The sequence below is a fragment of the Dermacentor andersoni genome, chromosome 5 (genome assembly GCF_023375885.2).
Source record: "Dermacentor andersoni chromosome 5, qqDerAnde1_hic_scaffold, whole genome shotgun sequence".
NCBI lineage: Eukaryota > Metazoa > Arthropoda > Arachnida > Ixodida > Ixodidae > Dermacentor > Dermacentor andersoni.
In genome coordinates this window covers 91204576-91219611 of record NC_092818.1, presented here as the reverse complement: position 1 = coordinate 91219611, position 15036 = coordinate 91204576, and the positions used below count along the sequence as shown (strand labels likewise).

Sequence of the window (15036 nt, the reverse complement as noted above, 5' to 3'; positions counted from 1 at the left end):
GCTGGCGTTGTGCCAGTACTGCGCCAATTCCGTGACCGCTGGCATCAGTACGGACTTCGGTAGGCGCTGAAGGATCGAAATGGGCCAGAACGGGAGGCGTTGTGAGAATGTCGATTAGATGTGACAATGCAGAGGCCTCGTTATCACCCCACTGGAAAGGGGCGTCTTTTTTCAAAAGCTCGGTTAGTGGTCGTCCTATGGGGGCGAAATTTCTCACGAAACGGCGGAAGTACGTACAAAGGCCGATGAAGCTGCGCACATCCTTGACACACTTCGGAACAGGGAAGTGCGCAAAAGCATGGATCTTGTCTGGGTCCGGTTGTACTCCGTTCGCGTCAACGAGATGTCCAAGGACGGTAATCTGGCGACGGCCGAATTGACACTTCGATGCGTTGAGTTGCAGACCGGCTCGACGAAAAACGTCCAGGACTGGTGAGAGGCGCCCGAGGTGCGTAGCGAACGTTGGGGAGAATATGATAACGTCATCCAAGTAGCACAGGCACGTGGATCATTTGAAACCGTGAAGAAGGGAGTCCATCATGCGTTCAAAAGTGGCAGGGGCGTTACACAGACCGAACGGCATCACTTTGAATTGATACAGACCGTCGGGTGTTACAAAAGCAGTCTTCTCGCGGTCGAGATCGTCCACGGCAATCTGCCAGTAGCCGGAGCGAAAGTCAATAGAGTAGAAATAGCGAGCACCGTGGAGGCAGTCAAGGGCGTCATCAATCCGAGGTAGGGGATACACGTCCTTTTTGGTAACCCTGTTAAGGTGCCGATAGTCTACGCAAACGCGCCATGAGCCATCTTTATTTTTGACCAGTACAGCAGGTGACGCCCATGGACTATATGATGGTTCAATAATGTTCTTGGCAAGCATTTTGCGAACTTCTACCTAAATAACTTGACGCTCAGCTGGTGACACTCGTTAGGGGCGGCGATGAATAGGAGGGGCATCGCCGGTATTATTGCGATGTTTGACAGCTGTAGTTTGGGCCAAAGGACGATCGTTAAAGTCAAAAATATCGTGGTAGGAAAACAGAACGCGGTAGAGTTCACGAGCGTGCTCGGACGGCAAGTCGGGCGCAATCATTTTCTTTAAGTCAGCGATGGTACAATTTGCCGACTGCGATGGTAGAGGAGCATCGGATGAAGTGTCGTCTACTGCAATGGATGCTACTGAGTGATCCGCGAATGAGCAAAGCTGGGCCTGAGACATCCCGCGTGGCAGCACTTGTGTCGTCAAGCCAAAGTTGACCACTGGCAGGCAGACGCAATTCGCCGTAATAGATAAAACTGTATGAGGTACTGTGATCTCGTGTGTAAGGAGGACGTCTTGCATAGGAGCCGCGATGTAGTGACCGTCGGGGACTGGTGGGAAGACACTAGGTCAACGTAGGTCAGTGCCGAAGGTGGCAAGCGAACGAAGTCGACGGAACTGAGGCGACTGGGGTGTGGTTCAGCAGGATCCAGAACAGGCAGGTCAAGGCGGAGAGTACTGGTGGAACAATCGATGAGAGCAGAATGTGCGGAGAGGAAGTCTAAGCCGAGGATGATGTCATGGGGACAGTGGGCGATGACTGAATAGCACGATTGTTGAGCGATCGGCGAAGGAGACGCGGGCGGTACACATACCAATTACGGGGGCTGTTCCGCCATCGGCGACACGGACAACAGGCGTCGTGGCGGGCGTGATAATTTTCTTGAGCCGGTTACGAAGGTCAGCGCTCATTACGGACAAATGAGCCCCAGTGTCTATGAGTGCAGACACAGAAACACCGTCGACTTGCACGTCAAGAAGGTTCAGATGAGTGGGCAACGTCAGTAGAGGATTTGGCGGCGTAGGGAGCAATGCAGCGTCACCTCGAGGCGCTGCATCGTCTAGTTTTCCGGCTGGGAGCGGCGTCCGAAGGGAGTCGGCGAATAGGAGCGACGGGGCTGGGGAGAGCGAGATTGTCGTTGTTGGGGCGAAGGCGAACGAGAATAGGAGCGGTTCGGTGCAGGAGAATCAGCGGCGGCGTTATCGGAGCGTGCGGCATAGGGACGAGAAGGGCTACCTGGGGGGTGAGAGTAGGCGGTATAAGTAGACCGGGTCGGGGAACTGCAGCGACTGCGACAGTGCCGAGAAATGTGCCCGATTCGACGGCAGTGGAAACAAATGGGCTTGTCGTCAGCAGTGCGCCATTCAGATGGGTTGCGGGAACGTGGTGGGTAAGAAGATGCGGGACGGGGCGGAATCGAAGAAGCCGGGCGGGTATCAGGACGATGGGCCGAGCAGAAGGTGTGAAGACCCATGTTTTCGAACTCTTGGCGGACAACTGCCCGGATCAGTGAGACCGTAACTGCAGATGTGTTGGTGGGACTGGAGTCGAAGGCAGCCGGATAGGCGGCCTCGATCTCACGATGGACGATCCTGGTAACATCGGCAGTGTTGTTGGGACGAGGAGTGTCGGCACATGAAGATGTCGCTGGTGTGTTGGGCAGACGGGCAAACTGCTGGTCAATACGTCGGCTTTTAGCGAGTTCCAGGCGGCGGCACTCTTTTATAACAGCATCCACCGTCGCTACGTTGTTGCAAACGAGCAAATTGAAGGCGTCATCGGCAATGCCTTTGAGGATGTGGGCAACCTTGTCTGACTCAGTCATGTGGGTGTCAACTTTGCGGCACAGAGCCAAGACATCCTGAATGTACGTGACATAGGGCTCTGTTGACGTCTGCACACAGCCGGAAAGCGCCTTCTGCGCGGCAAGTTGGTGACCGTAGGGGTTGCCGAACAAGTCCCGAAGCTGTGTCTTAAGTGAATCCCAACTGGTGAGCTCATCTTCGTGCGTGCGATACCAGACTCTAGGTGTGCCACCGAGGTAAAAGACTACGTTGGCGAGCATAATAGTAGGGTCCGAACGTTTATTGCGGCTGACGTGTTCATACAGGCTGATCCAGTCATCGACGTCTTCCCTATCTTTGCCCGAGAATACGCCAGGATCACGGGGAGCGGGGAGAGTGATGTAGGTCGTCGAAGTGGCAGCAGGTGTCGGAGCCGGGGGGAGTCCGGCGGGGAGCCATGAAGGAAGGTTCGACGTACCGTCCACTGCGAAGCTCCGTGACGAGGTACAGGAAACGTCCACCTCCGCCAGATATGTTACGTAGGAAGACGCAGACGAAAAGCTATGTACAAGTATATTTACAAGAAAATACGCTGCGCTTGGCCAAGAGGCAACAGCCCGCGCTAGCTTCTCATCGTCGTCGCCGTCGTCGCACTGCTCGCCTTTTCGTGATCGCACATATTGTTCCGTAGCAATATCTTTGTCGACGCGACGTCATTGAACTGATTTATTGCACACATGATGCGCATAGTCACGCACACTGGCTTGCATAATGCATGCAGTGTTACTCGGTGGACACAGGAGGAGGAAGATCGTAGACATGCACAAGGACTGTTTTGTGGTCCGTCATTTCCGGCGAGATTAGCATTTTTGAAGACGAGATCTACGAAACACTTCCACTGCATCATAACCGCAGCACTGCCTCTGTGCTGAAACTTGATGCGCTCAGAGCTTTCGACAACTACGTACGACGCGAAAGCCCACTACACACGTGACGTCGCTGCGCACCAGGCGAGATGAAAAAGTGCAGTGACAAAGTGGGGCGTCATGCATGCATGTTTTATAGGGAGCGTGGCAGATTTCAATGATGTCTCGCACGACGGCACGCGTGAGCGCCGTCCGGGGAGGATGGAGGCGGAGCCGGCCGGTTCGCGGGCACAGCCTCTTCACGTGAATGCGTGGGCTTGTGTGAAGGGGCTTCATAGAGACAAAGGTGAAATCCAGGTTGGTAAGTTAGCAGTGCTTACACTGCTAACTCAGTGGCTCCACCAGCTCAGAGCTCAGTGGTTTGGACACCACTTGGTCCTCTTACACTCTCAAGACACTACATTTGTGCAAATTCTTTCAGTGGTGTGTAATCACCGCCATCTTTATGTTACAACAAAAATACGACGAGATTATTTGCGGCAGCCGTGGTAGGATGACGAGAGCATTAGGACAGCGACGGCATGACCACGGCATGGTGATGACATGACAATGACGACAACTAGGCTACGACAGTGACACGGTGATGACGACATAACGGTGTCACGGTGACGTCGACGTGAAAACATGAGTTCTGTCACATTTGGATGCCACATTCAATGTTGCATGTCGTATCTGCATCTTATATGATACAGAAAGGATGCATGGGTCACAGCACAACTGCGAATGCCGCCGTGTAGCAGAACGAAACGGACGGACGAACTGCGCAGATCTAATTTCGAGCTCCTTACTGCCGTCGCAGTCGAATACACAGCTTCAATAGTTGCGGCAGCAGAGAACCATAGCACATCGTAGTGAATTTACCATGACAGGAGCCGGCATATAGTAGAAATGAACACGCAAAATGTAGTCGCTTCTACCATTTGAATGCAGCACTACGGTTACTAAGGTTCTCAAAAATGAGATGAAACATACCACCGCGATAAATAATCCAAAAGTCAATTCGCTAAATGTAATTCCCAAAAAAGTGCATTCCCTGCATGGAATTAATTAGCAATTAACATAGGGTCGCAGCAATACGCGCGAGATACCTGCCATCTTGGCTCGCTGCCTACCTGTCGACATTAGCTTAGGGAGACTGCCAAAGCCAGCTTCTTAGTACTCCTCCGGGCGTACAGCACCACCGAGTAGCGTTGCACCATTCTGGAGAGCTTTTCTTACATTTCGTTGCTTCCTCCATACATGCCGTGTCTAGTCCACCAAATTTATTCTACGTGGCTTCGTCGGTTAATCCAGAAAAATGAAAATTTGCGTGAGCGAGCTCATTTATTCCACCGCTTCCTCATTAGGCGTGCTGGCGGAAAATCGGCTTTATGCAGGTCTGTCGCGCGTAGGCGACTCGCTGCCTTCGACGAAGACCCGTCGCGACTGTTCCCTCTGGCGCCGAGTCGCAGCGAGCATCACTGGCATCGCCATCTCTGCCGCCGTGCGCACTGCCCTAATGAGCAACTGGAGTGTCCGTTTCTTGTTTTGCCGCGAAATATTCGTCTGGGACGTCGCACGCTAATGAGCGGCATGAAAAATCAGCCCGCATCATTCGACAAGGATGGCCTCACCACGTACGCCTCTGCAGTTGCCAGAGGAAATTGCCGGAGCGCGAGTTTTAAACGTTCAGTATTTTCAGCATCATCCCACATACAAAAAATACAGATGCGGGCATCACTTTCTATCTCTCGTGTGTGTGCGTGCGTGCGTGCGTGTGTGTGTGCGTGCGTGTGTGCGTGCGTGCGTGTGTGCGTGCGTGCGTGTGTGCGCGTGCGTGTGCGCGCGTGCGTGTGCGCGCGTGTGCGCGCGTTTGCGGTGGTTTCCTCCCATATTTACGCTATTACAACTCGAATAAGAGAACAGGATGTTTACTATGCACCCGTTAGATGTTTGTCACGAGGCAATAGCACTGATCACTTTTCTTGTTCAGACATAAGTGCGTCAGCAATTTGTCCAAGTAGTAAAGAAGAATATAAGCGATTAGTAACCTTCAGTACCTAACCGTTCGGAGGTGCCAACCACACTAGCAGATACAATAAAGCTCCGGCCTCTGAAGTGCCTATAATTTGCGTCCTTTTTTCAGCAGTACGGAGTCTTCACGTCACTTCATGTTCGCAGTCTCGTATACTTTGTGGGCACTATGTGTTCACTGTACCATAATATTACGCGCGCAGTTTTTGTTTTTGATGGTGACCGTTTTCCGCCGTATTTTCGCTGTTATTGATATGTCACTCGGTGCAAGACGTGCCTGTCGTGCTGTCGCGTTTTAATGCGAAAGCATTATAAGCCTCATTACGCGAAAATCCGGCGTTGTAGTCGGCTACCGTGAAGAAAATGATGCCACCAAAAATGGCCGACGACAAAGAGTAAAACCACATAAAAAATACTCCAATCGACGGCAAATTTCTCAGTGAAGTTCCTGTAAACAAAGTAAACTAATGCCTCTGAAATGAATGTTAGGTAAATTTTATTTCAGGGTGCGAGACGAGTACGCTGCCACGACGCCACGGCGGCTCCCCGGTTCTCGTTGACCAATCGTGTGGCCTAGTGCGTCGATGGGCACGTGACGGCGCAGCCAACGAGTAGGTGGTGGCGCCACGTCATTAGTGTGTAAAATAAAAAGCCTTAATGTCACTGAATGGTTCCTCGAGTATGACCTCGTCGGGGACATGCGAGCACGTTAAGACGCTTGGAGCGTTTTAATTTGGCCTTACCGAGACGTAGTTGAAACGCAGGCGAGAGCTTTCGAGGGCAAGGAACGCGCACAAAAAAAAAAATAATAATGAAGACATTTCACCTCAGCGACTACAATGCTTTCGCATTCTCACACGTAAGCAGTCTTAAGCGTCTCTGGCAAATTTTAAAGCGACAGCTTTACTGGCCGCGAACTTGCGATTTCGCCATGGCGGTGCTCCGAGGAGGCACATGACGTCACAGCGCCCGCCTCGCCGCGGATATTTCTCTCTCTCTTTCTCGCTCCCTGGTAACTACTGCGCATGCGCCACTAGTAGCACCAAAGCACAGGTGTTCTGCCACTGCACAGCGCCGCGCCTTTCCGTCGCCGCCGTTTGGTATGACGTCATACCGCGTTCCTTCTCATTGCGCTCGCCTTCGCTCACTTCGCCAGCTGCGTCGCATGCCTGATAACATGTCGGAGCATTGAAAAAGAGAGCTCGCGTGCGCCGCAACCACAGTTGAGGCGGCACTAAGGACGGCAACAATTCTGATAAGCAGGAGGCGGCCTGGAATCGACATCGAAACGCGATGAAAAGGAAACGAATCGCCCAGGAAGCAGACGAACAGCGCGCCGAATGACTGGCTAAACGCCGCAACATAGCTAGACAACCAGACTAACCTGGCCTTGCAATCAAGATTAATCAAGGCTAACCATGGTATGCCTTAGCTTTCGCTACGTAAACCTGACATAGCCGAGCTAAGCCACTGCCAATTTTTTTATTGTTGTTCACTAAGCATCACGACGAGCTATAAACGCAAGATGGCGGCCATGATGACGTGATCCAAATTATCTGTTAACAACCTTTGGTGCAGAGCGCGCAACAAGTTCCAATGCGAAAAAAGAAGATAAAGATGAACATTTTTCTTGCACAGGAACACCAGAATCATCTGAGACACCGCTTTCGGGTAGTGCATACCTTCCTTAATATTGGTGCAAGAATCCCGTTTAGATCGGAAGTCTGGCTCGACATAACGCGCACAACTCAGCGAAGATAAAGAATTAACCAATGGAACAGCACCACATACAACTTTATCGTTCCGGACATTCTCCGATCGCCAAAATGCATAACCAAAAGTTCAGTGAAGGTGAACTCCAAACTTGGCTGACATAGACCCGTTCTATGTCATACAGTTCAGTTTCTTTCATTTATTAAATCAGTCATGGCCGCGCCAAACACGCACGCACCCTTGTACCAATATCAAAGCTGTGCTCCGCGCCGTCGCTACAGCGAGCTATACCGCGCGAGTGTCGAGAATGGTAACATAATAAGGAGCCGGCAGCTGCAGTAACAGACGTTCTCGGATTTCCTTGCACGCCTCTGCAATTTTCTTTCTTTTTCTGCTGTCTTCGGCGTTCGACTTTCTGTCTTCCTGTCCGTGGGAACTCTCGCAAACGTTAAGATCGGCGGCTGCCCTCCGCATGGTATCGATTTCCTTCCATCTGTCGTAATCTCTTCGCCTGCACCAGGATACGTCGTCTGGGCCACGTTGCCTAGATCAGCCAGTCTTATTCGTTTCCCAACCTGAGACCGTAAGTCGCGGGGGCGAAGCACAAAGGAAGAAAGGGTGATGTAAGCGGCCAAACATTTGCGCTCACATTTTGTAAAGGCAAGACCCCGTCAAAATGGGATTCTTGTGTGTGTGTGTGAGGCGGGTTCAGAGACCGGGGCGAGCAGCCGAAGCACAACGGCGTTTGCAACCGTGTGTCGTGTTGCCGGCGCGGGTTTAGATAAACGCCTTTCCTCGACCCGGCATGCGGCTTGTGCGGCTGTCGACGCATTGTTCCCGTGTCTTGTCCACGCGGTTACGCGCCGATTTAGGCTTCACTCTCTCACGCTGACTCGTGCTCACATCACCCTCGCACATGCAGGACAATAGGAGGAGACTAAACGGCGTGCCTACATTGTTTAGCTGCGGAATATAGGGCGAGCCGGCTAATGGCGTCGCGAGATAAGAGCGGCTGACGCATTTGCCTGTCACATTTTTGGTGCGGAGTGTTAGACGCACAGTGGTGGACTTGGCGAGCGTATCATTGTTATAGTTATAAGGGCATTTGTTCTTTTTCGCTTTCCAAATAACGTTTGCACTGTTTGGGGCGCTAATTTGTCGATTAAGAATAATCTTCATCCATCGCACACGCATTTAATTTCGTCAACGCTGCGCGCACTGTGTTTCCAGTTCACGAACGGCATGCGCGTTATCAACGTGACATAGCCTTCTTGGCAGGAAAGTAGCGAGCGCCGCAAAGTTTTCAAGGAAGGAAACGCATGCAAGGCTGAGGGCGATTATTACTGTCGGACCATATAGGCCTCTATGAGCGCCAATTGTTTTTAGGGTGTTAATGTTCCTGCGGGAGGCGTTATCGTCGTCAGGGATTTTGACTACTCATTTTTGCTTTAGCTATACGTCGCCAACAGAGGCCCGCTCTAGAGATTCAAGAAAAAGAAAGAAATTCATAAACAATAGTTCAACTTATAGTTCTTGCGAATCATTTGAACGAGAAAGTTCAAAATAGGCACACTGCGCAAAATAGCACCTTCAGTTGACATTACAATTGAATACGCACACGTAAACTTTAAAACGGTAAGCGTGAAACTACAGACTGGCAGAAGGAAGCGAATAGGACATACGCGATGAGGCTAACATCATTCTCATACAGTTTCCTGAAAGAAAAATGAGAACTCGTTCCCTAACATTTCTAACCCATTATAAGTAGGCGCATCAATATTCCCGAGTTTCATATATATTGGGATGCATCCATGTACAAAACCTGATCCGATACCATCATCCTCGTGGGCTCACGGCAGACCTGATACTGCGGACTTAGCTGCAGTATATACTCAATACACATGCACTGGGATAGAATGTTTGTATTTTCAAGATTGCAGCGAACTTAGAATTTTATTACGTAATGTATTGAAACATAAAGGGTTGAGACACGCACAAGCGCGCAAACCTTACCATTTGTAGTATATTGCATAAAACAGTACTTGTATACGAACTCTCACACAGAATTTGCGGGATCCAAGACACGACAGTGACCCACCTGCTAACTTTCGGGATTATCCGCCGGTATCGATGACGTTCGGTCGCAACGGAGCAGTCCCAAAGGCAGACGACTGGTTCCATTCGAGTGCCTCTCTGTCATCTTTCTAACCTCTATCCCCCATCCCCAGTGTAGGGTAGCAAACCGGAGACTCATATCTGGTTAACCTCCCTGCCTTTCCTCTTCATTCTCTCTCCTCTCCATTCGAGTGCACGAACGGAAGAAGGGTCCAAGTACAAAAGCAGCATAGCAGCACCATGGGCATCACTACCGGAGCGACGGGCAAAATGTCTCGCCCACAAAAAGGAACAGGCAGCATCACGTGATTAACCGCAGCGCACTCAAGTGGCGCCAGTGGTAGGTAGCGGCATTGCTCTGGGCATGACGCGCGGTGCCGTTAATGAAGAAGCGATGCCGAAAAAGTAGCGCTCAGGTGCCAAGCTCCGGCGCAGCCCAATCGTCGAGATCAGCGTTATCGCTGGTTGCTGCGGTATATAGAATGCGCAAGGTCAATTCACCTTAAAATGCGCGCCGTTCATAAAGCGGCGAAGCGTCTGAGTGCTCGATGGTACGCCTGTTGATGTCGGGATGCCTTTCAGCCATAGCGACATGTCGCGACGTGATGGCCTACACATTTAAAAGCATTCACAGACAATGAAATAGGCGGCATTCTACGTTTCTCTACGATTCAATATCTTACCCCAAACGCTTTCACGAACTTCGCTTGAGACCCACACTTATAGCCCGCTAGGAAGCTTCAGCGAAAACAGGCTTCGAAAGGGTAAACGTGGTCTGTTAGAAAGGATGACGCAGATACCTGAGCGTTATTTTACGGCGATAACTGTTCCTTTTAACGCAGCGATGCCCTGCGCAGATAAACTTCTTTTTTTTTTCACGGAAATGGTGTGTCGACATTTGAGCCAAAATGACAATGAATGTAAACACGGCAGGGATTCCCAGAAATTGCCAAGGCACTCAAGTAAACTGTTCTGGGCGAGACGGTGTCTTTAGATTGCAGGTCATTTACATCTTGTTGATGCTTTGAACTGTTCCACAAATAAATGAAACTTTTCGCCTTGGCAGCGCTGGGTCAGAGTAAGACGTCGCGTTTCTGTACTTGACCTACGGTACCATGTACTGCTGGTAATTTAGTTAGCAGCTCCTTTGAGTGTCTTTAAGAGCAGTCTCTTAGAGAGATAGTATCAGAATAGTATAAAAATAATGGCGCTTAACATTGCTCGTCGGTCCTTTAAAATGCACGGGTACTCTCTCTACGGCGTGGCATAACGGCTCAAGCCTAGCCGGAGACCTGTTAAAAAATTATGGTTTTACATGCTGAAACCACGATCTGATCATGAGGTACGCCGCAGTGGGAGATTCCAGAAATTTGGAACAACTGGTGTTCCTTAACGTGCACCTAACTCTAAGTACACGGGTGTTTTCGCATTTCGCTCCCAACGAAATGTGGCCGCCGTGGCCGAGATCCGATCCTGCGTCCTCGTGCTTAGCAGCCCAACACCGTAACCACTAAGCAACCACGGCGGGTACCTGTTTATTGATGGCGCTTTGTCACGGCACATGCGCGGTGTTTAACTCTTACCGACAGCGGCGGGCTGCATGAATCGATTGGACGTGTGCGTCTTCCTGAGAACCCAACGGCTACTTTGTGTTACTATGCCGTTCCTAAACGCTGTATTTGGGAAGGCGAGAGGCGACTGTTTGAAGGGGCAGCTGCAGCGTTCCGTCCAGCGTGATGAGACTACGAGACCGCCCGCACCACACGTACAAATCGGCAGTGATGGAGACCAGTGGTGAAGTGACAAGTGGTGGTGAAGTGGTGAGTGGTGGTGACGATGGATCTGCATTACCCTTCTCGTTCATTGTAGGCGAATATAAAGTGCAATCGTAGATGCACGAATCTGTTGCTTGCCAAATCAGCTCCGCGAACAACCACCTCTTTCCCGGCGTATCGAAAAGAGCAACGCCTCAAAGTCCTTAAGTGAAGCGCAAGCTCTGCAGCCGGACCACTACTTAGCACAGTATTACTCAGCACGTTACTACTATGTTGTTTCATCATCGTCACAATGTCGTCGTCACTCCGTCGTCGACAAGCCGTCACGCTTAGCCGAGCTTCGCAAGCTTGTGGCATAGAATATTAGAAAAGTGGGCCGATACCAGACCCAGTATGTATCGCAACAGAGCCGAAGTAATGAAAGCCTTTGAATAGCCACTACATATTTTACATTTACATGACTTCAATGAGGTTTGTCGGTACAATCTCTGAATGGTAATCGTACTACCGTTGACAGTAATCGTGAGATGGGTGCTGCGATAATTTGTTTTTTCTCTTGGCAGGACTACATAAAGGGATCACTGCACGCCGCAGAAGAATCACCTGGCTGGAAAAAAGATCATCGTGCACCTTTCTTGTCGCAAGTGGTGTATGAAGGCCGAGATGCACAGCAGGGGCAGGGGAACATGACACGACTATACTGCAGAAAAGATTATTAGTTGTAGCAGGTTACCGTCGTGCAAAAAGGATTATTGTAACGGAAGGATTATGGTTGCTACGAGTAAACGCTTTCGAGTAAGAGTAAGGTGCAGTGTGCTTCTAGCAGCGTTAGATCGCAAAGAGATAAAGACGCCGTTGTCCACACACAAAAAAAATCTTGGTCTGAAGTATATAACCATGCGAATTGACACGTGTCCCCTGCGCAGCAGAACTTCTTTGTCATAGGTGCGAGTGTTATTTGACCACAGCGCCCATTTAGTCGCAACAGCCATTAATCATTGACAGAGGCGCGGGTTCCTCTAGATAATTAATCATTCTGGCATGATGGTCTTTTCGTGGCCGAACATGTCTTTAGAGAAGGCGTCTGTGGCACTTGCTAGTTTGCCTTCATTATTGTGTCGTTGTGGGGAAAAGATTGAGTAAACGACGACACCCTCGTTGAGACTATGTCTATTTATACAGAAGTGTTCTTGCTATTCATGCCCCCCCCCCCCCCCATTTACCATTTCCAGGCTTGCTAAAATAATTTATTTGAAGCCATCGAAAACATGATGCGACATACATCATCTCGTACGGCATATAGCCCGCTCCCAATGGTGTTTTAACTAAAATTATCTTCGCTATAACAAAGCATCTGGCTTCTTGGATTATTACCTATTCATGGCGACTTGTGCGGCATACAAAACGACCTGAGGAAGAAGGTGAGATCACGAGCTGAGGCTGGTATAAAATTATTTTAAAGCGAAGGTTTGTTTCGGGCTTTCCCGCACTTTGCGAGCACGGCTGTCAGCCCCAGTGAAAGTTTGCAGATCTAGGGTATAGCGTAATCAACAGTAGGCCCATCCCGACCCCTTATGTATCTTGCCAGCTGCTTTAGCGTGGTTTGCAAAGCTGGCTTATCTTGGAGGTACTGCAATGTCACAGCGCTCACTTCTCATATAAATAAACCATTAGATCTGACCAATAAGTCTCCCCAGCAGCATACTTCAGCTGGTCTAGCGGGTGGCTATCGAACCATATTGTCACAACGTAGAAGACCAGGAGATTGGGGGAGGGGGTTGGGGGGTGCATTTTGTCCAGTTCGGCTGCTGCTAAAGAAGGGCTGATTGGCTGGGCTGGGGCATGAGCGAAAACGAGGCAGACGACCCCATCCGGCCCCTTTATCGCTCGTATAGCTCCACCCAATAAGCGGCTGTTCAGTCCACGAGATGGACACTTGCGAACTAGACCCCTCCACTGGGCAAGCCGACTGAGGAGCCTCACGATAATACTGGCTATCATCCTCCTGTAGTTTCTGACCAACTTTTTGGGAGCGTATTTCGAGGCCGGTCGACACAAATACCGCGCAACGGTACCCAGTTTATTGCATTTATTTATCTTGGTATTTTACCTCATTTTGCATTGTCAAAACCAAGCCGCAAATTTTATATTGACACCGCTATACATTTCTCCGCTGCCTTACACTTCATCTCATCAAAGCTTTTCCAGTACATTGCAGGATGTGCGTATATTTATGTTCACTCATCGTTACAATGACTGTTTGTTAGTGCTTCCTTGTCTGTGAGCGCAGGATTTTGTGCAGGGTGTTTATGGTTCCCTCACCAGCTCTACTCGCCGATTATGATGCCCATCTCGCTATAGGCTGATAAAAAGTATGCGTGCTCGACGTTTGGGGGTTTGTAGAATTAATTTTTCACATATGGCCTTTGTTACGTACCACCAAATTCAGAACCCGGCGACGTACGTCAGAGTTGCAGCCAGTCTGTTAAATGGTGTTCATTTCTCCGTGCTTGTGCATTTCGGCCTCATTCTCCCAGCATGTATAGGGTACAGCAAACCCGAATCAACTTGGTTAACCTTCCTGCCTTTCTTTTCTCTCCCCCCGCACTATCTATCTGTCTCTCTCTCTCCTCGTTGGGACTGCGACTCCGCAAATGTTCGCGAAATTGCCGAGTTTAGTGTTTGGTTGCTTTTGATTACAGTGCAGAAAGGTCTTATTTGCCGATAAGAAATAATGATACCTGAACACACGCCATCAAAATTCATAGCATCACGGCAAGCTGGTGGGGAATCTTCAAGGCGGTGTCACCATTCGTCCTCTGTTCTTCCATTTTTTTCCTATCTTCTCGAATGCCCTTTCAATTAAAATTTGTTTTAACCACAAATGCGCTTTTTCAATAGGTCCCTCGCCGACTTCCGTAGCGCGAAAACTACGTCGTCACTTTACATGGCGGCGCCTAACCTGCCCGCCTAAGGCCGAACGGATAGGAATTCTTGAGCCACCTGCCCCCTTCACGGGAAGCAAATGGTGCTGCAGACTTTCGCTACCCTTTTCTCTCTTCTCGCTCGAAAAGCTCGAGCGTTATCTCGGCGGTCTTATTGACATTGGTTGTCGATATCGTGAACGAAGGCTTAGCTTGCGGTAACACAGCGGCCGGCTCGCCGTGTCCCTGGCATGGACTGGTATGGCTTCGCGCCCATGTTCATTCGTAGTTGGTCGCGCCTTGAAACGATTGAAACACTCACTGGTTGCACAAACAAAAGAGGGCCTTAAAACGCAGAATTTTCTCTCGAACAATTGTGCAAAATAAATTACGGTCTAAAAACGCATAAACTTCGGTCTATGGCATAATAGATACGCAATAACTACCCGATGGCTAAGCCCTATTGCAAAACCCTCGACGCACACGCGATAAGCACGAACACTGCTGAATCTTCCCACTCTCGTTCCTACGCGACAGCTTGGGTTTTAAATGAGGGTGTTTATCTTTATCTAGAGACTTCAATTTCTGGCGCTCGAATGAGGAGCGTGAGGTTACCGTAATTTGTTTTCTCGAATTTAAGTATTTTGACGCAACAGAAAAACAGATGAAGTGAGCACAGTGTATACCTCACGTGATCTTTGCTCTGTATTTATGATGACAATCCTGCACTCACCATCTCCTTTCTCTTCGACGTCCACTTCCTCGTATAAATACCCTTCTGCGCCCCCCCCCCCCCCCCCCCGCTAACTCCTAGTAATGTAAGAGCAAGAAACAAGCTTGTCTTAAGTAAGACTTTGATGATCGCAGCTCATATAGATCGGCCACTGTATATGTTTATGAACATTCACAGCCAATCGCAATCAACCTATGAACACAGCCAGAAGGCGAAGCGCCTCATGTGCGCA

General features: G+C 49.9%; 1 long non-coding RNA gene across 1 annotated transcript in view; it reads right to left on the bottom strand.

Moving 5' to 3' along the window:
• LOC140218360 (uncharacterized) overlaps positions 1-9695 on the bottom strand; it is a 267463-nt gene extending 257768 nt beyond the window's left edge. The window contains exon 1 of the long non-coding RNA XR_011894639.1: positions 9356-9695. This is a non-coding gene — a long non-coding RNA (uncharacterized lncRNA). The remainder of the gene's footprint in view (positions 1-9355) is intronic.
• Between the last annotated feature and the right edge of the window lie 5341 nt (positions 9696-15036).